The sequence below is a fragment of the Gasterosteus aculeatus genome, unplaced genomic scaffold (genome assembly GCF_964276395.1).
Source record: "Gasterosteus aculeatus unplaced genomic scaffold, fGasAcu3.hap1.1 HAP1_SCAFFOLD_54, whole genome shotgun sequence".
Classification (NCBI taxonomy): domain Eukaryota; kingdom Metazoa; phylum Chordata; class Actinopteri; order Perciformes; family Gasterosteidae; genus Gasterosteus; species Gasterosteus aculeatus.
In genome coordinates this window covers 2,879-29,096 of record NW_027554909.1, presented here as the reverse complement: position 1 = coordinate 29,096, position 26,218 = coordinate 2,879, and the positions used below count along the sequence as shown (strand labels likewise).

Below are 26,218 nucleotides of genomic sequence, written 5' to 3'. Positions count from 1 at the left end.
TCCTGTCCCTAAGCCTAACCACAGAGGTTTTAAGCCCTAATCACAACCACAGTGACTCACCTGCAATCCACTAACATGGACTATTTCATACTTTAATATGTATTCCTGCTATTAGGATTCTTCATCTGTGTGTACAATACTGTTTGCAATTATTTAAGAGACAAAGTTAACTCCCAGAATGTTATGCATATTTATATACAGGACGTAGCTCAAAATGAAGCACAATTTGATTCCTAGTAATGTTTGCAACTCTGGTGAAGGTATGACAAATGTATAATTATTATAATGCACTGTATTGATAACGCCAATAGGGATGACTTTATGCTTGAAGGCAACATTGAAGGGCAATGGACCCATTCTTCAGTGGTTTGTATCTATCAGGGTGTTTTTAGATGAGACACCGGAAGGTGACCGGATGTCGTCATACCCAGCTCTATTATCATTGGCTCCGCTTCTTCTTCTCTCTCTCTCTCCTGGACCGTTGGTGGAGTAACATCTCCCCGTCCTTGGCTCCCGTTATGTAGCCGCTAACTGCTGTTTATTGTCCCTGAAGAAGACCTAAACCTGGTCGAAACGTTGGATGTACAGTAAGACGATTCTCATGTTTTGTCGGGCTCAAGAAAAATAAACGGCAAAGAACAATCCTTTCTCCGTTTTTTTTGCTAAAAGCTAAGTCATGCTGGAGCTAAATGCTAATGCTAAGCGGGCCCATAAGCTAACTGAGGCTATCCTAGCACAGCCCGCTAGCGAGTCCATAGACATTGAGGCGTACTACGCACAACATGAGGCGAACGCGAATGCGGCACGACGTATGACGATGCAATAACATCGAAGCAAGGGGACCGGAGAGAGGAGAGAGACGACGCACACACGATGACCTGCTCACCGAGCCACGCCGCTGAGACCGCTCCAGGTGCAGCGTCAGCTAAACCGCAACACGGACGGCTGCTGATGAAGGTGACGGCTTCGTGTTTACTTTTAACAAATAAATAACAGTTTAATAATAGAAAACTGGAGGCTGGAGACGGAGGACAACAGGAGGCTGCGTGGATGTTCGGGACTGCGGGACCTGTCCGGTTTGATGGACCGTGCACCGACAGTGGTCTTCGGACCGCTGTCCCAACCCTTTCACCCCTAACCAGCCAGTGCCTCGCCGGCCTGGGTCCTGTCTTCGCTGGACGTCTGTGCGGTCCCCGATGTTCCTGTCCCTAAGCCTAACCACAGAGGTTTTAAGCCCTAATCACAACCACAGTGACTCACCTGCAATCCACTAACATGGACTATTTCATACTTTAATATGTATTCCTGCTATTAGGATTCTTCATCTGTGTGTACAATACTGTTTGCAATTATTTAAGAGACAAAGTTAACTCCCAGAATGTTATGCATATTTATATACAGGACGTAGCTCAAAATGAAGCACAATTTGATTCCTAGTAATGTTTGCAACTCTGGTGAAGGTATGACAAATGTATAATTATTATAATGCACTGTATTGATAACGCCAATAGGGATGACTTTATGCTTGAAGGCAACATTGAAGGGCAATGGACCCATTCTTCAGTGGTTTGTATCTATCAGGGTGTTTTTAGATGAGACACCGGAAGGTGACCGGATGTCGTCATACCCAGCTCTATTATCATTGGCTCCGCTTCTTCTTCTCTCTCTCTCTCCTGGACCGTTGGTGGAGTAACATCTCCCCGTCCTTGGCTCCCGTTATGTAGCCGCTAACTGCTGTTTATTGTCCCTGAAGAAGACCTAAACCTGGTCGAAACGTTGGATGTACAGTAAGACGATTCTCATGTTTTGTCGGGCTCAAGAAAAATAAACGGCAAAGAACAATCCTTTCTCCGTTTTTTTTGCTAAAAGCTAAGTCATGCTGGAGCTAAATGCTAATGCTAAGCGGGCCCATAAGCTAACTGAGGCTATCCTAGCACAGCCCGCTAGCGAGTCCATAGACATTGAGGCGTACTACGCACAACATGAGGCGAACGCGAATGCGGCACGACGTATGACGATGCAATAACATCGAAGCAAGGGGACCGGAGAGAGGAGAGAGACGACGCACACACGATGACCTGCTCACCGAGCCACGCCGCTGAGACCGCTCCAGGTGCAGCGTCAGCTAAACCGCAACACGGACGGCTGCTGATGAAGGTGACGGCTTCGTGTTTACTTTTAACAAATAAATAACAGTTTAATAATAGAAAACTGGAGGCTGGAGACGGAGGACAACAGGAGGCTGCGTGGATGTTCGGGACTGCGGGACCTGTCCGGTTTGATGGACCGTGCACCGACAGTGGTCTTCGGACCGCTGTCCCAACCCTTTCACCCCTAACCAGCCAGTGCCTCGCCGGCCTGGGTCCTGTCTTCGCTGGACGTCTGTGCGGTCCCCGATGTTCCTGTCCCTAAGCCTAACCACAGAGGTTTTAAGCCCTAATCACAACCACAGTGACTCACCTGCAATCCACTAACATGGACTATTTCATACTTTAATATGTATTCCTGCTATTAGGATTCTTCATCTGTGTGTACAATACTGTTTGCAATTATTTAAGAGACAAAGTTAACTCCCAGAATGTTATGCATATTTATATACAGGACGTAGCTCAAAATGAAGCACAATTTGATTCCTAGTAATGTTTGCAACTCTGGTGAAGGTATGACAAATGTATAATTATTATAATGCACTGTATTGATAACGCCAATAGGGATGACTTTATGCTTGAAGGCAACATTGAAGGGCAATGGACCCATTCTTCAGTGGTTTGTATCTATCAGGGTGTTTTTAGATGAGACACCGGAAGGTGACCGGATGTCGTCATACCCAGCTCTATTATCATTGGCTCCGCTTCTTCTTCTCTCTCTCTCTCCTGGACCGTTGGTGGAGTAACATCTCCCCGTCCTTGGCTCCCGTTATGTAGCCGCTAACTGCTGTTTATTGTCCCTGAAGAAGACCTAAACCTGGTCGAAACGTTGGATGTACAGTAAGACGATTCTCATGTTTTGTCGGGCTCAAGAAAAATAAACGGCAAAGAACAATCCTTTCTCCGTTTTTTTTGCTAAAAGCTAAGTCATGCTGGAGCTAAATGCTAATGCTAAGCGGGCCCATAAGCTAACTGAGGCTATCCTAGCACAGCCCGCTAGCGAGTCCATAGACATTGAGGCGTACTACGCACAACATGAGGCGAACGCGAATGCGGCACGACGTATGACGATGCAATAACATCGAAGCAAGGGGACCGGAGAGAGGAGAGAGACGACGCACACACGATGACCTGCTCACCGAGCCACGCCGCTGAGACCGCTCCAGGTGCAGCGTCAGCTAAACCGCAACACGGACGGCTGCTGATGAAGGTGACGGCTTCGTGTTTACTTTTAACAAATAAATAACAGTTTAATAATAGAAAACTGGAGGCTGGAGACGGAGGACAACAGGAGGCTGCGTGGATGTTCGGGACTGCGGGACCTGTCCGGTTTGATGGACCGTGCACCGACAGTGGTCTTCGGACCGCTGTCCCAACCCTTTCACCCCTAACCAGCCAGTGCCTCGCCGGCCTGGGTCCTGTCTTCGCTGGACGTCTGTGCGGTCCCCGATGTTCCTGTCCCTAAGCCTAACCACAGAGGTTTTAAGCCCTAATCACAACCACAGTGACTCACCTGCAATCCACTAACATGGACTATTTCATACTTTAATATGTATTCCTGCTATTAGGATTCTTCATCTGTGTGTACAATACTGTTTGCAATTATTTAAGAGACAAAGTTAACTCCCAGAATGTTATGCATATTTATATACAGGACGTAGCTCAAAATGAAGCACAATTTGATTCCTAGTAATGTTTGCAACTCTGGTGAAGGTATGACAAATGTATAATTATTATAATGCACTGTATTGATAACGCCAATAGGGATGACTTTATGCTTGAAGGCAACATTGAAGGGCAATGGACCCATTCTTCAGTGGTTTGTATCTATCAGGGTGTTTTTAGATGAGACACCGGAAGGTGACCGGATGTCGTCATACCCAGCTCTATTATCATTGGCTCCGCTTCTTCTTCTCTCTCTCTCTCCTGGACCGTTGGTGGAGTAACATCTCCCCGTCCTTGGCTCCCGTTATGTAGCCGCTAACTGCTGTTTATTGTCCCTGAAGAAGACCTAAACCTGGTCGAAACGTTGGATGTACAGTAAGACGATTCTCATGTTTTGTCGGGCTCAAGAAAAATAAACGGCAAAGAACAATCCTTTCTCCGTTTTTTTTGCTAAAAGCTAAGTCATGCTGGAGCTAAATGCTAATGCTAAGCGGGCCCATAAGCTAACTGAGGCTATCCTAGCACAGCCCGCTAGCGAGTCCATAGACATTGAGGCGTACTACGCACAACATGAGGCGAACGCGAATGCGGCACGACGTATGACGATGCAATAACATCGAAGCAAGGGGACCGGAGAGAGGAGAGAGACGACGCACACACGATGACCTGCTCACCGAGCCACGCCGCTGAGACCGCTCCAGGTGCAGCGTCAGCTAAACCGCAACACGGACGGCTGCTGATGAAGGTGACGGCTTCGTGTTTACTTTTAACAAATAAATAACAGTTTAATAATAGAAAACTGGAGGCTGGAGACGGAGGACAACAGGAGGCTGCGTGGATGTTCGGGACTGCGGGACCTGTCCGGTTTGATGGACCGTGCACCGACAGTGGTCTTCGGACCGCTGTCCCAACCCTTTCACCCCTAACCAGCCAGTGCCTCGCCGGCCTGGGTCCTGTCTTCGCTGGACGTCTGTGCGGTCCCCGATGTTCCTGTCCCTAAGCCTAACCACAGAGGTTTTAAGCCCTAATCACAACCACAGTGACTCACCTGCAATCCACTAACATGGACTATTTCATACTTTAATATGTATTCCTGCTATTAGGATTCTTCATCTGTGTGTACAATACTGTTTGCAATTATTTAAGAGACAAAGTTAACTCCCAGAATGTTATGCATATTTATATACAGGACGTAGCTCAAAATGAAGCACAATTTGATTCCTAGTAATGTTTGCAACTCTGGTGAAGGTATGACAAATGTATAATTATTATAATGCACTGTATTGATAACGCCAATAGGGATGACTTTATGCTTGAAGGCAACATTGAAGGGCAATGGACCCATTCTTCAGTGGTTTGTATCTATCAGGGTGTTTTTAGATGAGACACCGGAAGGTGACCGGATGTCGTCATACCCAGCTCTATTATCATTGGCTCCGCTTCTTCTTCTCTCTCTCTCTCCTGGACCGTTGGTGGAGTAACATCTCCCCGTCCTTGGCTCCCGTTATGTAGCCGCTAACTGCTGTTTATTGTCCCTGAAGAAGACCTAAACCTGGTCGAAACGTTGGATGTACAGTAAGACGATTCTCATGTTTTGTCGGGCTCAAGAAAAATAAACGGCAAAGAACAATCCTTTCTCCGTTTTTTTTGCTAAAAGCTAAGTCATGCTGGAGCTAAATGCTAATGCTAAGCGGGCCCATAAGCTAACTGAGGCTATCCTAGCACAGCCCGCTAGCGAGTCCATAGACATTGAGGCGTACTACGCACAACATGAGGCGAACGCGAATGCGGCACGACGTATGACGATGCAATAACATCGAAGCAAGGGGACCGGAGAGAGGAGAGAGACGACGCACACACGATGACCTGCTCACCGAGCCACGCCGCTGAGACCGCTCCAGGTGCAGCGTCAGCTAAACCGCAACACGGACGGCTGCTGATGAAGGTGACGGCTTCGTGTTTACTTTTAACAAATAAATAACAGTTTAATAATAGAAAACTGGAGGCTGGAGACGGAGGACAACAGGAGGCTGCGTGGATGTTCGGGACTGCGGGACCTGTCCGGTTTGATGGACCGTGCACCGACAGTGGTCTTCGGACCGCTGTCCCAACCCTTTCACCCCTAACCAGCCAGTGCCTCGCCGGCCTGGGTCCTGTCTTCGCTGGACGTCTGTGCGGTCCCCGATGTTCCTGTCCCTAAGCCTAACCACAGAGGTTTTAAGCCCTAATCACAACCACAGTGACTCACCTGCAATCCACTAACATGGACTATTTCATACTTTAATATGTATTCCTGCTATTAGGATTCTTCATCTGTGTGTACAATACTGTTTGCAATTATTTAAGAGACAAAGTTAACTCCCAGAATGTTATGCATATTTATATACAGGACGTAGCTCAAAATGAAGCACAATTTGATTCCTAGTAATGTTTGCAACTCTGGTGAAGGTATGACAAATGTATAATTATTATAATGCACTGTATTGATAACGCCAATAGGGATGACTTTATGCTTGAAGGCAACATTGAAGGGCAATGGACCCATTCTTCAGTGGTTTGTATCTATCAGGGTGTTTTTAGATGAGACACCGGAAGGTGACCGGATGTCGTCATACCCAGCTCTATTATCATTGGCTCCGCTTCTTCTTCTCTCTCTCTCTCCTGGACCGTTGGTGGAGTAACATCTCCCCGTCCTTGGCTCCCGTTATGTAGCCGCTAACTGCTGTTTATTGTCCCTGAAGAAGACCTAAACCTGGTCGAAACGTTGGATGTACAGTAAGACGATTCTCATGTTTTGTCGGGCTCAAGAAAAATAAACGGCAAAGAACAATCCTTTCTCCGTTTTTTTTGCTAAAAGCTAAGTCATGCTGGAGCTAAATGCTAATGCTAAGCGGGCCCATAAGCTAACTGAGGCTATCCTAGCACAGCCCGCTAGCGAGTCCATAGACATTGAGGCGTACTACGCACAACATGAGGCGAACGCGAATGCGGCACGACGTATGACGATGCAATAACATCGAAGCAAGGGGACCGGAGAGAGGAGAGAGACGACGCACACACGATGACCTGCTCACCGAGCCACGCCGCTGAGACCGCTCCAGGTGCAGCGTCAGCTAAACCGCAACACGGACGGCTGCTGATGAAGGTGACGGCTTCGTGTTTACTTTTAACAAATAAATAACAGTTTAATAATAGAAAACTGGAGGCTGGAGACGGAGGACAACAGGAGGCTGCGTGGATGTTCGGGACTGCGGGACCTGTCCGGTTTGATGGACCGTGCACCGACAGTGGTCTTCGGACCGCTGTCCCAACCCTTTCACCCCTAACCAGCCAGTGCCTCGCCGGTCTGGGTCCTGTCTTCGCTGGACGTCTGTGCGGTCCCCGATGTTCCTGTCCCTAAGCCTAACCACAGAGGTTTTAAGCCCTAATCACAACCACAGTGACTCACCTGCAATCCACTAACATGGACTATTTCATACTTTAATATGTATTCCTGCTATTAGGATTCTTCATCTGTGTGTACAATACTGTTTGCAATTATTTAAGAGACAAAGTTAACTCCCAGAATGTTATGCATATTTATATACAGGACGTAGCTCAAAATGAAGCACAATTTGATTCCTAGTAATGTTTGCAACTCTGGTGAAGGTATGACAAATGTATAATTATTATAATGCACTGTATTGATAACGCCAATAGGGATGACTTTATGCTTGAAGGCAACATTGAAGGGCAATGGACCCATTCTTCAGTGGTTTGTATCTTATCAGTGTGTTTTTAGATGAGACACCGGAAGGTGACCGGATGTCGTCATACCCAGCTGTATTATCATTGGCTCCGCTTCTTCTTCTCTCTCTCTCTCCTGGACCGTTGGTGGAGTAACATCTCCCCGTCCTTGGCTCCCGTTATGTAGCCGCTAACTGCTGTTTATTGTCCCTGAAGAAGACCTAAACCTGGTCGAAACGTTGGATGTACAGTAAGACGATTCTCATGTTTTGTCGGGCTCAAGAAAAATAAACGGCAAAGAACAATCCTTTCTCCGTTTTTTTTGCTAAAAGCTAAGTCATGCTGGAGCTAAATGCTAATGCTAAGCGGGCCTATAAGCTAACTGAGGCTATCCTAGCACAGCCCGCTAGCGAGTCCATAGACATTGAGGCGTATCACGCACAACATGAGGCGAACGCGAACGCGGCACGACGTATGATGATGCAATAACATCGAAGCAAGGGGGCCGGAGAGGAGAGAGACGACGCACACGCGATGACCTGCGAACCGAGCCACGCCGCTGAGACCAGTCCAGGTGCAGCGTCAGCTAAACCGCAACACGGACGGCTGCTGATGAAGGTGACGGCTTCGTGTTTACGTTTACAAAATCAATAACAGTTTAATAACAGAAAGCTGGAGGCTGGAGACGGAGGACAACAGGAGGCTGCGTGGATGTTCGGGACTGCGGGACCTGTCCGGTTTGATGGACCGTGCACCGACAGTGGTCTTCGGACCGCTGTCCCAACCCTTTCACCCCTAACCAGCCAGTGCCTCGCCGGTCTGGGTCCTGTCTTCGCTGGACGTCTGTGCGGTCCCCGATGTTCCTGTCCCTAAGCCTAACCACAGAGGTTTTAAGCCCTAATCACAACCACAGTGACTCACCTGCAATCCACTAACATGGACTATTTCATACTTTAATATGTATTCCTGCTATTAGGATTCTTCATCTGTGTGTACAATACTGTTTGCAATTATTTAAGAGACAAAGTTAACTCCCAGAATGTTATGCATATTTATATACAGGACGTAGCTCAAAATGAAGCACAATTTGATTCCTAGTAATGTTTGCAACTCTGGTGAAGGTATGACAAATGTATAATTATTATAATGCACTGTATTGATAACGCCAATAGGGATGACTTTATGCTTGAAGGCAACATTGAAGGGCAATGGACCCATTCTTCAGTGGTTTGTATCTTATCAGTGTGTTTTTAGATGAGACACCGGAAGGTGACCGGATGTCGTCATACCCAGCTGTATTATCATTGGCTCCGCTTCTTCTTCTCTCTCTCTCTCCTGGACCGTTGGTGGAGTAACATCTCCCCGTCCTTGGCTCCCGTTATGTAGCCGCTAACTGCTGTTTATTGTCCCTGAAGAAGACCTAAACCTGGTCGAAACGTTGGATGTACAGTAAGACGATTCTCATGTTTTGTCGGGCTCAAGAAAAATAAACGGCAAAGAACAATCCTTTCTCCGTTTTTTTTGCTAAAAGCTAAGTCATGCTGGAGCTAAATGCTAATGCTAAGCGGGCCTATAAGCTAACTGAGGCTATCCTAGCACAGCCCGCTAGCGAGTCCATAGACATTGAGGCGTATCACGCACAACATGAGGCGAACGCGAACGCGGCACGACGTATGATGATGCAATAACATCGAAGCAAGGGGGCCGGAGAGGAGAGAGACGACGCACACGCGATGACCTGCGAACCGAGCCACGCCGCTGAGACCAGTCCAGGTGCAGCGTCAGCTAAACCGCAACACGGACGGCTGCTGATGAAGGTGACGGCTTCGTGTTTACGTTTACAAAATCAATAACAGTTTAATAACAGAAAGCTGGAGGCTGGAGACGGAGGACAACAGGAGGCTGCGTGGATGTTCGGGACTGCGGGACCTGTCCGGTTTGATGGACCGTGCACCGACAGTGGTCTTCGGACCGCTGTCCCAACCCTTTCACCCCTAACCAGCCAGTGCCTCGCCGGTCTGGGTCCTGTCTTCGCTGGACGTCTGTGCGGTCCCCGATGTTCCTGTCCCTAAGCCTAACCACAGAGGTTTTAAGCCCTAATCACAACCACAGTGACTCACCTGCAATCCACTAACATGGACTATTTCATACTTTAATATGTATTCCTGCTATTAGGATTCTTCATCTGTGTGTACAATACTGTTTGCAATTATTTAAGAGACAAAGTTAACTCCCAGAATGTTATGCATATTTATATACAGGACGTAGCTCAAAATGAAGCACAATTTGATTCCTAGTAATGTTTGCAACTCTGGTGAAGGTATGACAAATGTATAATTATTATAATGCACTGTATTGATAACGCCAATAGGGATGACTTTATGCTTGAAGGCAACATTGAAGGGCAATGGACCCATTCTTCAGTGGTTTGTATCTTATCAGTGTGTTTTTAGATGAGACACCGGAAGGTGACCGGATGTCGTCATACCCAGCTGTATTATCATTGGCTCCGCTTCTTCTTCTCTCTCTCTCTCCTGGACCGTTGGTGGAGTAACATCTCCCCGTCCTTGGCTCCCGTTATGTAGCCGCTAACTGCTGTTTATTGTCCCTGAAGAAGACCTAAACCTGGTCGAAACGTTGGATGTACAGTAAGACGATTCTCATGTTTTGTCGGGCTCAAGAAAAATAAACGGCAAAGAACAATCCTTTCTCCGTTTTTTTTGCTAAAAGCTAAGTCATGCTGGAGCTAAATGCTAATGCTAAGCGGGCCTATAAGCTAACTGAGGCTATCCTAGCACAGCCCGCTAGCGAGTCCATAGACATTGAGGCGTATCACGCACAACATGAGGCGAACGCGAACGCGGCACGACGTATGATGATGCAATAACATCGAAGCAAGGGGGCCGGAGAGGAGAGAGACGACGCACACGCGATGACCTGCGAACCGAGCCACGCCGCTGAGACCAGTCCAGGTGCAGCGTCAGCTAAACCGCAACACGGACGGCTGCTGATGAAGGTGACGGCTTCGTGTTTACGTTTACAAAATCAATAACAGTTTAATAACAGAAAGCTGGAGGCTGGAGACGGAGGACAACAGGAGGCTGCGTGGATGTTCGGGACTGCGGGACCTGTCCGGTTTGATGGACCGTGCACCGACAGTGGTCTTCGGACCGCTGTCCCAACCCTTTCACCCCTAACCAGCCAGTGCCTCGCCGGTCTGGGTCCTGTCTTCGCTGGACGTCTGTGCGGTCCCCGATGTTCCTGTCCCTAAGCCTAACCACAGAGGTTTTAAGCCCTAATCACAACCACAGTGACTCACCTGCAATCCACTAACATGGACTATTTCATACTTTAATATGTATTCCTGCTATTAGGATTCTTCATCTGTGTGTACAATACTGTTTGCAATTATTTAAGAGACAAAGTTAACTCCCAGAATGTTATGCATATTTATATACAGGACGTAGCTCAAAATGAAGCACAATTTGATTCCTAGTAATGTTTGCAACTCTGGTGAAGGTATGACAAATGTATAATTATTATAATGCACTGTATTGATAACGCCAATAGGGATGACTTTATGCTTGAAGGCAACATTGAAGGGCAATGGACCCATTCTTCAGTGGTTTGTATCTTATCAGTGTGTTTTTAGATGAGACACCGGAAGGTGACCGGATGTCGTCATACCCAGCTGTATTATCATTGGCTCCGCTTCTTCTTCTCTCTCTCTCTCCTGGACCGTTGGTGGAGTAACATCTCCCCGTCCTTGGCTCCCGTTATGTAGCCGCTAACTGCTGTTTATTGTCCCTGAAGAAGACCTAAACCTGGTCGAAACGTTGGATGTACAGTAAGACGATTCTCATGTTTTGTCGGGCTCAAGAAAAATAAACGGCAAAGAACAATCCTTTCTCCGTTTTTTTTGCTAAAAGCTAAGTCATGCTGGAGCTAAATGCTAATGCTAAGCGGGCCTATAAGCTAACTGAGGCTATCCTAGCACAGCCCGCTAGCGAGTCCATAGACATTGAGGCGTATCACGCACAACATGAGGCGAACGCGAACGCGGCACGACGTATGATGATGCAATAACATCGAAGCAAGGGGGCCGGAGAGGAGAGAGACGACGCACACGCGATGACCTGCGAACCGAGCCACGCCGCTGAGACCAGTCCAGGTGCAGCGTCAGCTAAACCGCAACACGGACGGCTGCTGATGAAGGTGACGGCTTCGTGTTTACGTTTACAAAATCAATAACAGTTTAATAACAGAAAGCTGGAGGCTGGAGACGGAGGACAACAGGAGGCTGCGTGGATGTTCGGGACTGCGGGACCTGTCCGGTTTGATGGACCGTGCACCGACAGTGGTCTTCGGACCGCTGTCCCAACCCTTTCACCCCTAACCAGCCAGTGCCTCGCCGGTCTGGGTCCTGTCTTCGCTGGACGTCTGTGCGGTCCCCGATGTTCCTGTCCCTAAGCCTAACCACAGAGGTTTTAAGCCCTAATCACAACCACAGTGACTCACCTGCAATCCACTAACATGGACTATTTCATACTTTAATATGTATTCCTGCTATTAGGATTCTTCATCTGTGTGTACAATACTGTTTGCAATTATTTAAGAGACAAAGTTAACTCCCAGAATGTTATGCATATTTATATACAGGACGTAGCTCAAAATGAAGCACAATTTGATTCCTAGTAATGTTTGCAACTCTGGTGAAGGTATGACAAATGTATAATTATTATAATGCACTGTATTGATAACGCCAATAGGGATGACTTTATGCTTGAAGGCAACATTGAAGGGCAATGGACCCATTCTTCAGTGGTTTGTATCTTATCAGTGTGTTTTTAGATGAGACACCGGAAGGTGACCGGATGTCGTCATACCCAGCTGTATTATCATTGGCTCCGCTTCTTCTTCTCTCTCTCTCTCCTGGACCGTTGGTGGAGTAACATCTCCCCGTCCTTGGCTCCCGTTATGTAGCCGCTAACTGCTGTTTATTGTCCCTGAAGAAGACCTAAACCTGGTCGAAACGTTGGATGTACAGTAAGACGATTCTCATGTTTTGTCGGGCTCAAGAAAAATAAACGGCAAAGAACAATCCTTTCTCCGTTTTTTTTGCTAAAAGCTAAGTCATGCTGGAGCTAAATGCTAATGCTAAGCGGGCCTATAAGCTAACTGAGGCTATCCTAGCACAGCCCGCTAGCGAGTCCATAGACATTGAGGCGTATCACGCACAACATGAGGCGAACGCGAACGCGGCACGACGTATGATGATGCAATAACATCGAAGCAAGGGGGCCGGAGAGGAGAGAGACGACGCACACGCGATGACCTGCGAACCGAGCCACGCCGCTGAGACCAGTCCAGGTGCAGCGTCAGCTAAACCGCAACACGGACGGCTGCTGATGAAGGTGACGGCTTCGTGTTTACGTTTACAAAATCAATAACAGTTTAATAACAGAAAGCTGGAGGCTGGAGACGGAGGACAACAGGAGGCTGCGTGGATGTTCGGGACTGCGGGACCTGTCCGGTTTGATGGACCGTGCACCGACAGTGGTCTTCGGACCGCTGTCCCAACCCTTTCACCCCTAACCAGCCAGTGCCTCGCCGGTCTGGGTCCTGTCTTCGCTGGACGTCTGTGCGGTCCCCGATGTTCCTGTCCCTAAGCCTAACCACAGAGGTTTTAAGCCCTAATCACAACCACAGTGACTCACCTGCAATCCACTAACATGGACTATTTCATACTTTAATATGTATTCCTGCTATTAGGATTCTTCATCTGTGTGTACAATACTGTTTGCAATTATTTAAGAGACAAAGTTAACTCCCAGAATGTTATGCATATTTATATACAGGACGTAGCTCAAAATGAAGCACAATTTGATTCCTAGTAATGTTTGCAACTCTGGTGAAGGTATGACAAATGTATAATTATTATAATGCACTGTATTGATAACGCCAATAGGGATGACTTTATGCTTGAAGGCAACATTGAAGGGCAATGGACCCATTCTTCAGTGGTTTGTATCTTATCAGTGTGTTTTTAGATGAGACACCGGAAGGTGACCGGATGTCGTCATACCCAGCTGTATTATCATTGGCTCCGCTTCTTCTTCTCTCTCTCTCTCCTGGACCGTTGGTGGAGTAACATCTCCCCGTCCTTGGCTCCCGTTATGTAGCCGCTAACTGCTGTTTATTGTCCCTGAAGAAGACCTAAACCTGGTCGAAACGTTGGATGTACAGTAAGACGATTCTCATGTTTTGTCGGGCTCAAGAAAAATAAACGGCAAAGAACAATCCTTTCTCCGTTTTTTTTGCTAAAAGCTAAGTCATGCTGGAGCTAAATGCTAATGCTAAGCGGGCCTATAAGCTAACTGAGGCTATCCTAGCACAGCCCGCTAGCGAGTCCATAGACATTGAGGCGTATCACGCACAACATGAGGCGAACGCGAACGCGGCACGACGTATGATGATGCAATAACATCGAAGCAAGGGGGCCGGAGAGGAGAGAGACGACGCACACGCGATGACCTGCGAACCGAGCCACGCCGCTGAGACCAGTCCAGGTGCAGCGTCAGCTAAACCGCAACACGGACGGCTGCTGATGAAGGTGACGGCTTCGTGTTTACGTTTACAAAATCAATAACAGTTTAATAACAGAAAGCTGGAGGCTGGAGACGGAGGACAACAGGAGGCTGCGTGGATGTTCGGGACTGCGGGACCTGTCCGGTTTGATGGACCGTGCACCGACAGTGGTCTTCGGACCGCTGTCCCAACCCTTTCACCCCTAACCAGCCAGTGCCTCGCCGGTCTGGGTCCTGTCTTCGCTGGACGTCTGTGCGGTCCCCGATGTTCCTGTCCCTAAGCCTAACCACAGAGGTTTTAAGCCCTAATCACAACCACAGTGACTCACCTGCAATCCACTAACATGGACTATTTCATACTTTAATATGTATTCCTGCTATTAGGATTCTTCATCTGTGTGTACAATACTGTTTGCAATTATTTAAGAGACAAAGTTAACTCCCAGAATGTTATGCATATTTATATACAGGACGTAGCTCAAAATGAAGCACAATTTGATTCCTAGTAATGTTTGCAACTCTGGTGAAGGTATGACAAATGTATAATTATTATAATGCACTGTATTGATAACGCCAATAGGGATGACTTTATGCTTGAAGGCAACATTGAAGGGCAATGGACCCATTCTTCAGTGGTTTGTATCTTATCAGTGTGTTTTTAGATGAGACACCGGAAGGTGACCGGATGTCGTCATACCCAGCTGTATTATCATTGGCTCCGCTTCTTCTTCTCTCTCTCTCTCCTGGACCGTTGGTGGAGTAACATCTCCCCGTCCTTGGCTCCCGTTATGTAGCCGCTAACTGCTGTTTATTGTCCCTGAAGAAGACCTAAACCTGGTCGAAACGTTGGATGTACAGTAAGACGATTCTCATGTTTTGTCGGGCTCAAGAAAAATAAACGGCAAAGAACAATCCTTTCTCCGTTTTTTTTGCTAAAAGCTAAGTCATGCTGGAGCTAAATGCTAATGCTAAGCGGGCCTATAAGCTAACTGAGGCTATCCTAGCACAGCCCGCTAGCGAGTCCATAGACATTGAGGCGTATCACGCACAACATGAGGCGAACGCGAACGCGGCACGACGTATGATGATGCAATAACATCGAAGCAAGGGGGCCGGAGAGGAGAGAGACGACGCACACGCGATGACCTGCGAACCGAGCCACGCCGCTGAGACCAGTCCAGGTGCAGCGTCAGCTAAACCGCAACACGGACGGCTGCTGATGAAGGTGACGGCTTCGTGTTTACGTTTACAAAATCAATAACAGTTTAATAACAGAAAGCTGGAGGCTGGAGACGGAGGACAACAGGAGGCTGCGTGGATGTTCGGGACTGCGGGACCTGTCCGGTTTGATGGACCGTGCACCGACAGTGGTCTTCGGACCGCTGTCCCAACCCTTTCACCCCTAACCAGCCAGTGCCTCGCCGGTCTGGGTCCTGTCTTCGCTGGACGTCTGTGCGGTCCCCGATGTTCCTGTCCCTAAGCCTAACCACAGAGGTTTTAAGCCCTAATCACAACCACAGTGACTCACCTGCAATCCACTAACATGGACTATTTCATACTTTAATATGTATTCCTGCTATTAGGATTCTTCATCTGTGTGTACAATACTGTTTGCAATTATTTAAGAGACAAAGTTAACTCCCAGAATGTTATGCATATTTATATACAGGACGTAGCTCAAAATGAAGCACAATTTGATTCCTAGTAATGTTTGCAACTCTGGTGAAGGTATGACAAATGTATAATTATTATAATGCACTGTATTGATAACGCCAATAGGGATGACTTTATGCTTGAAGGCAACATTGAAGGGCAATGGACCCATTCTTCAGTGGTTTGTATCTTATCAGTGTGTTTTTAGATGAGACACCGGAAGGTGACCGGATGTCGTCATACCCAGCTGTATTATCATTGGCTCCGCTTCTTCTTCTCTCTCTCTCTCCTGGACCGTTGGTGGAGTAACATCTCCCCGTCCTTGGCTCCCGTTATGTAGCCGCTAACTGCTGTTTATTGTCCCTGAAGAAGACCTAAACCTGGTCGAAACGTTGGATGTACAGTAAGACGATTCTCATGTTTTGTCGGGCTCAAGAAAAATAAACGGCAAAGAACAATCCTTTCTCCGTTTTTTTTGCTAAAAGCTAAGTCATGCTGGAGCTAAATGCTAATGCTAAGCGGGCCTATAAGCTAACTGAGGCTATCCTAGCACAGCCCGCTAGCGAGTCCATAGACATTGAGGCGTATCACGCACAACATGAGGCGAACGCGAACGCGGCACGACGTATGATGATGCAATAACATCGAAGCAAGGGGGCCGGAGAGGAGAGAGACGACGCACACGCGATGACCTGCGAACCGAGCCACGCCGCTGAGACCAGTCCAGGTGCAGCGTCAGCTAAACCGCAACACGGACGGCTGCTGATGAAGGTGACGGCTTCGTGTTTACGTTTACAAAATCAATAACAGTTTAATAACAGAAAGCTGGAGGCTGGAGACGGAGGACAACAGGAGGCTGCGTGGATGTTCGGGACTGCGGGACCTGTCCGGTTTGATGGACCGTGCACCGACAGTGGTCTTCGGACCGCTGTCCCAACCCTTTCACCCCTAACCAGCCAGTGCCTCGCCGGTCTGGGTCCTGTCTTCGCTGGACGTCTGTGCGGTCCCCGATGTTCCTGTCCCTAAGCCTAACCACAGAGGTTTTAAGCCCTAATCACAACCACAGTGACTCACCTGCAATCCACTAACATGGACTATTTCATACTTTAATATGTATTCCTGCTATTAGGATTCTTCATCTGTGTGTACAATACTGTTTGCAATTATTTAAGAGACAAAGTTAACTCCCAGAATGTTATGCATATTTATATACAGGACGTAGCTCAAAATGAAGCACAATTTGATTCCTAGTAATGTTTGCAACTCTGGTGAAGGTATGACAAATGTATAATTATTATAATGCACTGTATTGATAACGCCAATAGGGATGACTTTATGCTTGAAGGCAACATTGAAGGGCAATGGACCCATTCTTCAGTGGTTTGTATCTTATCAGTGTGTTTTTAGATGAGACACCGGAAGGTGACCGGATGTCGTCATACCCAGCTGTATTATCATTGGCTCCGCTTCTTCTTCTCTCTCTCTCTCCTGGACCGTTGGTGGAGTAACATCTCCCCGTCCTTGGCTCCCGTTATGTAGCCGCTAACTGCTGTTTATTGTCCCTGAAGAAGACCTAAACCTGGTCGAAACGTTGGATGTACAGTAAGACGATTCTCATGTTTTGTCGGGCTCAAGAAAAATAAACGGCAAAGAACAATCCTTTCTCCGTTTTTTTTGCTAAAAGCTAAGTCATGCTGGAGCTAAATGCTAATGCTAAGCGGGCCTATAAGCTAACTGAGGCTATCCTAGCACAGCCCGCTAGCGAGTCCATAGACATTGAGGCGTATCACGCACAACATGAGGCGAACGCGAACGCGGCACGACGTATGATGATGCAATAACATCGAAGCAAGGGGGCCGGAGAGGAGAGAGACGACGCACACGCGATGACCTGCGAACCGAGCCACGCCGCTGAGACCAGTCCAGGTGCAGCGTCAGCTAAACCGCAACACGGACGGCTGCTGATGAAGGTGACGGCTTCGTGTTTACGTTTACAAAATCAATAACAGTTTAATAACAGAAAGCTGGAGGCTGGAGACGGAGGACAACAGGAGGCTGCGTGGATGTTCGGGACTGCGGGACCTGTCCGGTTTGATGGACCGTGCACCGACAGTGGTCTTCGGACCGCTGTCCCAACCCTTTCACCCCTAACCAGCCAGTGCCTCGCCGGTCTGGGTCCTGTCTTCGCTGGACGTCTGTGCGGTCCCCGATGTTCCTGTCCCTAAGCCTAACCACAGAGGTTTTAAGCCCTAATCACAACCACAGTGACTCACCTGCAATCCACTAACATGGACTATTTCATACTTTAATATGTATTCCTGCTATTAGGATTCTTCATCTGTGTGTACAATACTGTTTGCAATTATTTAAGAGACAAAGTTAACTCCCAGAATGTTATGCATATTTATATACAGGACGTAGCTCAAAATGAAGCACAATTTGATTCCTAGTAATGTTTGCAACTCTGGTGAAGGTATGACAAATGTATAATTATTATAATGCACTGTATTGATAACGCCAATAGGGATGACTTTATGCTTGAAGGCAACATTGAAGGGCAATGGACCCATTCTTCAGTGGTTTGTATCTTATCAGTGTGTTTTTAGATGAGACACCGGAAGGTGACCGGATGTCGTCATACCCAGCTGTATTATCATTGGCTCCGCTTCTTCTTCTCTCTCTCTCTCCTGGACCGTTGGTGGAGTAACATCTCCCCGTCCTTGGCTCCCGTTATGTAGCCGCTAACTGCTGTTTATTGTCCCTGAAGAAGACCTAAACCTGGTCGAAACGTTGGATGTACAGTAAGACGATTCTCATGTTTTGTCGGGCTCAAGAAAAATAAACGGCAAAGAACAATCCTTTCTCCGTTTTTTTTGCTAAAAGCTAAGTCATGCTGGAGCTAAATGCTAATGCTAAGCGGGCCTATAAGCTAACTGAGGCTATCCTAGCACAGCCCGCTAGCGAGTCCATAGACATTGAGGCGTATCACGCACAACATGAGGCGAACGCGAACGCGGCACGACGTATGATGATGCAATAACATCGAAGCAAGGGGGCCGGAGAGGAGAGAGACGACGCACACGCGATGACCTGCGAACCGAGCCACGCCGCTGAGACCAGTCCAGGTGCAGCGTCAGCTAAACCGCAACACGGACGGCTGCTGATGAAGGTGACGGCTTCGTGTTTACGTTTACAAAATCAATAACAGTTTAATAACAGAAAGCTGGAGGCTGGAGACGGAGGACAACAGGAGGCTGCGTGGATGTTCGGGACTGCGGGACCTGTCCGGTTTGATGGACCGTGCACCGACAGTGGTCTTCGGACCGCTGTCCCAACCCTTTCACCCCTAACCAGCCAGTGCCTCGCCGGTCTGGGTCCTGTCTTCGCTGGACGTCTGTGCGGTCCCCGATGTTCCTGTCCCTAAGCCTAACCACAGAGGTTTTAAGCCCTAATCACAACCACAGTGACTCACCTGCAATCCACTAACATGGACTATTTCATACTTTAATATGTATTCCTGCTATTAGGATTCTTCATCTGTGTGTACAATACTGTTTGCAATTATTTAAGAGACAAAGTTAACTCCCAGAATGTTATGCATATTTATATACAGGACGTAGCTCAAAATGAAGCACAATTTGATTCCTAGTAATGTTTGCAACTCTGGTGAAGGTATGACAAATGTATAATTATTATAATGCACTGTATTGATAACGCCAATAGGGATGACTTTATGCTTGAAGGCAACATTGAAGGGCAATGGACCCATTCTTCAGTGGTTTGTATCTTATCAGTGTGTTTTTAGATGAGACACCGGAAGGTGACCGGATGTCGTCATACCCAGCTGTATTATCATTGGCTCCGCTTCTTCTTCTCTCTCTCTCTCCTGGACCGTTGGTGGAGTAACATCTCCCCGTCCTTGGCTCCCGTTATGTAGCCGCTAACTGCTGTTTATTGTCCCTGAAGAAGACCTAAACCTGGTCGAAACGTTGGATGTACAGTAAGACGATTCTCATGTTTTGTCGGGCTCAAGAAAAATAAACGGCAAAGAACAATCCTTTCTCCGTTTTTTTTGCTAAAAGCTAAGTCATGCTGGAGCTAAATGCTAATGCTAAGCGGGCCTATAAGCTAACTGAGGCTATCCTAGCACAGCCCGCTAGCGAGTCCATAGACATTGAGGCGTATCACGCACAACATGAGGCGAACGCGAACGCGGCACGACGTATGATGATGCAATAACATCGAAGCAAGGGGGCCGGAGAGGAGAGAGACGACGCACACGCGATGACCTGCGAACCGAGCCACGCCGCTGAGACCAGTCCAGGTGCAGCGTCAGCTAAACCGCAACACGGACGGCTGCTGATGAAGGTGACGGCTTCGTGTTTACGTTTACAAAATCAATAACAGTTTAATAACAGAAAGCTGGAGGCTGGAGACGGAGGACAACAGGAGGCTGCGTGGATGTTCGGGACTGCGGGACCTGTCCGGTTTGATGGACCGTGCACCGACAGTGGTCTTCGGACCGCTGTCCCAACCCTTTCACCCCTAACCAGCCAGTGCCTCGCCGGTCTGGGTCCTGTCTTCGCTGGACGTCTGTGCGGTCCCCGATGTTCCTGTCCCTAAGCCTAACCACAGAGGTTTTAAGCCCTAATCACAACCACAGTGACTCACCTGCAATCCACTAACATGGACTATTTCATACTTTAATATGTATTCCTGCTATTAGGATTCTTCATCTGTGTGTACAATACTGTTTGCAATTATTTAAGAGACAAAGTTAACTCCCAGAATGTTATGCATATTTATATACAGGACGTAGCTCAAAATGAAGCACAATTTGATTCCTAGTAATGTTTGCAACTCTGGTGAAGGTATGACAAATGTATAATTATTATAATGCACTGTATTGATAACGCCAATAGGGATGACTTTATGCTTGAAGGCAACATTGAAGGGCAATGGACCCATTCTTCAGTGGTTTGTATCTTATCAGTGTGTTTTTAGATGAGACACCGGAAGGTGACCGGATGTCGTCATACCCAGCTGTATTATCATTGGCTCCGCTTCTTCTTCTCTCTCTCTCTCCTGGACCGTTGGTGGAGTAACATCTCCCCGTCCTTGGCTCCCGTTATGTAGCCGCTAACTGCTGTTTATTGTCCCTGAAGAAGACCTAAACCTGGTCGAAACGTTGGATGTACAGTAAGACGATTCTCATGTTTTGTCGGGCTCAAGAAAAATAAACGGCAAAGAACAATCCTTTCTCCGTTTTTTTTGCTAAAAGCTAAGTCATGCTGGAGCTAAATGCTAATGCTAAGCGGGCCTATAAGCTAACTGAGGCTATCCTAGCACAGCCCGCTAGCGAGTCCATAGACATTGAGGCGTATCACGCACAACATGAGGCGAACGCGAACGCGGCACGACGTATGATGATGCAATAACATCGAAGCAAGGGGGCCGGAGAGGAGAGAGACGACGCACACGCGATGACCTGCGAACCGAGCCACGCCGCTGAGACCAGTCCAGGTGCAGCGTCAGCTAAACCGCAACACGGACGGCTGCTGATGAAGGTGACGGCTTCGTGTTTACGTTTACAAAATCAATAACAGTTTAATAACAGAAAGCTGGAGGCTGGAGACGGAGGACAACAGGAGGCTGCGTGGATGTTCGGGACTGCGGGACCTGTCCGGTTTGATGGACCGTGCACCGACAGTGGTCTTCGGACCGCTGTCCCAACCCTTTCACCCCTAACCAGCCAGTGCCTCGCCGGTCTGGGTCCTGTCTTCGCTGGACGTCTGTGCGGTCCCCGATGTTCCTGTCCCTAAGCCTAACCACAGAGGTTTTAAGCCCTAATCACAACCACAGTGACTCACCTGCAATCCACTAACATGGACTATTTCATACTTTAATATGTATTCCTGCTATTAGGATTCTTCATCTGTGTGTACAATACTGTTTGCAATTATTTAAGAGACAAAGTTAACTCCCAGAATGTTATGCATATTTATATACAGGACGTAGCTCAAAATGAAGCACAATTTGATTCCTAGTAATGTTTGCAACTCTGGTGAAGGTATGACAAATGTATAATTATTATAATGCACTGTATTGATAACGCCAATAGGGATGACTTTATGCTTGAAGGCAACATTGAAGGGCAATGGACCCATTCTTCAGTGGTTTGTATCTTATCAGTGTGTTTTTAGATGAGACACCGGAAGGTGACCGGATGTCGTCATACCCAGCTGTATTATCATTGGCTCCGCTTCTTCTTCTCTCTCTCTCTCCTGGACCGTTGGTGGAGTAACATCTCCCCGTCCTTGGCTCCCGTTATGTAGCCGCTAACTGCTGTTTATTGTCCCTGAAGAAGACCTAAACCTGGTCGAAACGTTGGATGTACAGTAAGACGATTCTCATGTTTTGTCGGGCTCAAGAAAAATAAACGGCAAAGAACAATCCTTTCTCCGTTTTTTTTGCTAAAAGCTAAGTCATGCTGGAGCTAAATGCTAATGCTAAGCGGGCCTATAAGCTAACTGAGGCTATCCTAGCACAGCCCGCTAGCGAGTCCATAGACATTGAGGCGTATCACGCACAACATGAGGCGAACGCGAACGCGGCACGACGTATGATGATGCAATAACATCGAAGCAAGGGGGCCGGAGAGGAGAGAGACGACGCACACGCGATGACCTGCGAACCGAGCCACGCCGCTGAGACCAGTCCAGGTGCAGCGTCAGCTAAACCGCAACACGGACGGCTGCTGATGAAGGTGACGGCTTCGTGTTTACGTTTACAAAATCAATAACAGTTTAATAACAGAAAGCTGGAGGCTGGAGACGGAGGACAACAGGAGGCTGCGTGGATGTTCGGGACTGCGGGACCTGTCCGGTTTGATGGACCGTGCACCGACAGTGGTCTTCGGACCGCTGTCCCAACCCTTTCACCCCTAACCAGCCAGTGCCTCGCCGGTCTGGGTCCTGTCTTCGCTGGACGTCTGTGCGGTCCCCGATGTTCCTGTCCCTAAGCCTAACCACAGAGGTTTTAAGCCCTAATCACAACCACAGTGACTCACCTGCAATCCACTAACATGGACTATTTCATACTTTAATATGTATTCCTGCTATTAGGATTCTTCATCTGTGTGTACAATACTGTTTGCAATTATTTAAGAGACAAAGTTAACTCCCAGAATGTTATGCATATTTATATACAGGACGTAGCTCAAAATGAAGCACAATTTGATTCCTAGTAATGTTTGCAACTCTGGTGAAGGTATGACAAATGTATAATTATTATAATGCACTGTATTGATAACGCCAATAGGGATGACTTTATGCTTGAAGGCAACATTGAAGGGCAATGGACCCATTCTTCAGTGGTTTGTATCTTATCAGTGTGTTTTTAGATGAGACACCGGAAGGTGACCGGATGTCGTCATACCCAGCTGTATTATCATTGGCTCCGCTTCTTCTTCTCTCTCTCTCTCCTGGACCGTTGGTGGAGTAACATCTCCCCGTCCTTGGCTCCCGTTATGTAGCCGCTAACTGCTGTTTATTGTCCCTGAAGAAGACCTAAACCTGGTCGAAACGTTGGATGTACAGTAAGACGATTCTCATGTTTTGTCGGGCTCAAGAAAAATAAACGGCAAAGAACAATCCTTTCTCCGTTTTTTTTGCTAAAAGCTAAGTCATGCTGGAGCTAAATGCTAATGCTAAGCGGGCCTATAAGCTAACTGAGGCTATCCTAGCACAGCCCGCTAGCGAGTCCATAGACATTGAGGCGTATCACGCACAACATGAGGCGAACGCGAACGCGGCACGACGTATGATGATGCAATAACATCGAAGCAAGGGGGCCGGAGAGGAGAGAGACGACGCACAACGCGATGACCTGCGAACCGAGCCACGCCGCTGAGACCAGTCCAGGTGCAGCGTCAGCTAAACCGCAACACGGACGGCTGCTGATGAAGGTGACGGCTTCGTGTTTACGTTTACAAAATCAATAACAGTTTAATAACAGAAAGCTGGAGGCTGGAGACGGAGGACAACAGGAGGCTGCGTGGATGTTCGGGACTGCGGGACCTGTCCGGTTTGATGGACCGTGCACCGACAGTGGTCTTCGGACCGCTGTCCCAACCCTTTCACCCCTAACCAGCCAGTGCCTCGCCGGTCTGGGTCCTGTCTTCGCTGGACGTCTGTGCGGTCCCCGATGTTCCTGTCCCTAAGCTAACCACAGAGGTTTTAAGCCCTAATCACAACCACAGTGACTCACCTGCAATCCACTAACATGGACTATTTCATACTTTAATATGTTATTCCTGCTATTAGGATTCTTCATCTGTGTGTACAATACTGTTTGCAATTATTTAAGAGACAAAGTTAACTCCCAGAATGTTATGCATATTTATATACAGGACGTAGCTCAAAATGAAGCACAATTTGATTCCTAGTAATGTTTGCAACTCTGGTGAAGGTATGACAAATGTATAATTATTATAATGCACTGTATTGATAACGCCAATAGGGATGACTTTATGCTTGAAGGCAACATTGAAGGGCAATGGACCCATTCTTCAGTGGTTTGTATCTTATCAGTGTGTTTTTAGATGAGACACCGGAAGGTGACCGGCATGTCGTCATACCAGCTGTATTATCATTGGCTCCGCTTCTTCTTCTCTCTCTCTCTCCTGGACCGTTGGTGGAGTAACATCTCCCCGTCCTTGGCTCCCGTTATGTAGCCGCTAACTGCTGTTTATTGTCCCTGAAGAAGACCTAAACCTGGTCGAAACGTTGGATGTACAGTAAGACGATTCTCATGTTTTGTCGGGCTCAAGAAAATAAACGGCAAAGAACAATCCTTTCTCCGTTTTTTTTGCTAAAAGCTAAGTCATGCTGGAGCTAAATGCTAATGCTAAGCGGGCCTATAAGCTAACTGAGGCTATCCTAGCACAGCCCGCTAGCGAGTCCATAGACATTGAGGCGTATCACGCACAACATGAGGCGAACGCGAACGCGGCACGACGTATGATGATGCAATAACATCGAAGCAAGGGGGCCGGAGAGGAGAGAGACGACGCACACGCGATGACCTGCGAACCGAGCCACGCCGCTGAGACCAGTCCAGGTGCAGCGTCAGCTAAAACCGCAACACGGACGGCTGCTGATGAAGGTGACGGCTTCGTGTTTACGTTTACAAAATCAATAACAGTTTAATAACAGAAAGCTGGAGGCTGGAGACGGAGGACAACAGGAGGCTGCGTGGATGTTCGGGACTGCGGGACCTGTCCGGTTTGATGGACCGTGCACCGACAGTGGTCTTCGGACCGCTGTCCCAACCCTTTCACCCCTAACCAGCCAGTGCCTCGCCGGTCTGGGTCCTGTCTTCGCTGGACGTCTGTGCGGTCCCCGATGTTCCTGTCCCTAAGCCTAACCACAGAGGTTTTAAGCCTAATCACAACCACAGTGACTCACCTGCAATCCACTAACATGGACTATTTCATACTTTAATATGTATTCCTGCTATTAGGATTCTTCATCTGTGTGTACAATACTGTTTGCAATTATTTAAGAGACAAAGTTAACTCCCAGAATGTTATGCATATTATATACAGGACGTAGCTCAAAATGAAGCACAATTTGATTCCTAGTAATGTTTGCAACTCTGGTGAAGGTATGACAAATGTATAATTATTATAATGCACTGTATTGATAACGCCAATAGGGATGACTTTATGCTTGAAGGCAACATTGAAGGGCAATGGACCCATTCTTCAGTGGTTTGTATCTTATCAGTGTGTTTTTAGATGAGACACCGGAAGGTGACCGGATGTCGTCATACCCAGCTGTATTATCATTGGCTCCGCTTCTTCTTCTCTCTCTCTCTCCTGGACCGTTGGTGGAGTAACATCTCCCCGTCCTTGGCTCCCGTTATGTAGCCGCTAACTGCTGTTTATTGTCCCTGAAGAAGACCTAAACCTGGTCGAAACGTTGGATGTACAGTAAGACGATTCTCATGTTTTGTCGGGCTCAAGAAAAATAAACGGCAAAGAACAATCCTTTCTCCGTTTTTTTTGCTAAAAGCTAAGTCATGCTGGAGCTAAATGCTAATGCTAAGCGGGCTATAAGCTAACTGAGGCTATCCTAGCACAGCCCGCTAGCGAGTCCATAGACATTGAGGCGTATCACGCACAACATGAGGCGAACGCGAACGCGGCACGACGTATGATGATGCAATAACATCGAAGCAAGGGGGCCGGAGAGGAGAGAGACGACGCACACGCGATGACCTGCGAACCGAGCCACGCCGCTGAGACCAGTCCAGGTGCAGCGTCAGCTAAACCGCAACACGGACGGCTGCTGATGAAGGTGACGGCTTCGTGTTTACGTTTACAAAATCAATAACAGTTTAATAACAGAAAGCTGGAGGCTGGAGACGGAGGACAAC

The 26,218-nt window shown here is 47.6% G+C and overlaps 8 long non-coding RNA genes across 8 annotated transcripts; all 8 read left to right on the top strand.

Annotated features, from left to right (window-relative positions):
- Positions 1-8,966: 8,966 nt before the first annotated feature.
- Positions 8,967-10,241, top strand: LOC144394415 (uncharacterized). Its single transcript, XR_013457075.1, has 2 exons — positions 8,967-9,311; positions 9,395-10,241. It is a non-coding gene; the product is annotated as an uncharacterized LOC144394415 (long non-coding RNA).
- A 1,235-nt stretch (positions 10,242-11,476) lies between these two features.
- LOC144394416 (uncharacterized) lies at positions 11,477-12,639 on the top strand. Its single transcript, XR_013457076.1, has 2 exons — positions 11,477-11,709; positions 11,793-12,639. It is a non-coding gene; the product is annotated as an uncharacterized LOC144394416 (long non-coding RNA).
- A 2,222-nt stretch (positions 12,640-14,861) lies between these two features.
- On the top strand, positions 14,862-16,236 carry LOC144394412 (uncharacterized). The gene is made up of 2 exons (XR_013457072.1): positions 14,862-15,306; positions 15,390-16,236. It is a non-coding gene; the product is annotated as an uncharacterized LOC144394412 (long non-coding RNA).
- Positions 16,237-16,400: 164 nt separating this feature from the next.
- On the top strand, positions 16,401-17,435 carry LOC144394419 (uncharacterized). The gene is made up of 2 exons (XR_013457078.1): positions 16,401-16,505; positions 16,589-17,435. It is a non-coding gene; the product is annotated as an uncharacterized LOC144394419 (long non-coding RNA).
- Positions 17,436-18,458: 1,023 nt separating this feature from the next.
- Positions 18,459-19,833, top strand: LOC144394414 (uncharacterized). Its single transcript, XR_013457074.1, has 2 exons — positions 18,459-18,903; positions 18,987-19,833. It is a non-coding gene; the product is annotated as an uncharacterized LOC144394414 (long non-coding RNA).
- A 36-nt stretch (positions 19,834-19,869) lies between these two features.
- On the top strand, positions 19,870-21,033 carry LOC144394418 (uncharacterized). The gene is made up of 2 exons (XR_013457077.1): positions 19,870-20,102; positions 20,186-21,033. It is a non-coding gene; the product is annotated as an uncharacterized LOC144394418 (long non-coding RNA).
- Positions 21,034-22,055: 1,022 nt separating this feature from the next.
- On the top strand, positions 22,056-23,430 carry LOC144394413 (uncharacterized). Its single transcript, XR_013457073.1, has 2 exons — positions 22,056-22,500; positions 22,584-23,430. It is a non-coding gene; the product is annotated as an uncharacterized LOC144394413 (long non-coding RNA).
- Positions 23,431-24,452: 1,022 nt separating this feature from the next.
- On the top strand, positions 24,453-25,827 carry LOC144394411 (uncharacterized). Its single transcript, XR_013457071.1, has 2 exons — positions 24,453-24,898; positions 24,983-25,827. It is a non-coding gene; the product is annotated as an uncharacterized LOC144394411 (long non-coding RNA).
- The last annotated feature ends 391 nt before the right edge of the window (positions 25,828-26,218 follow it).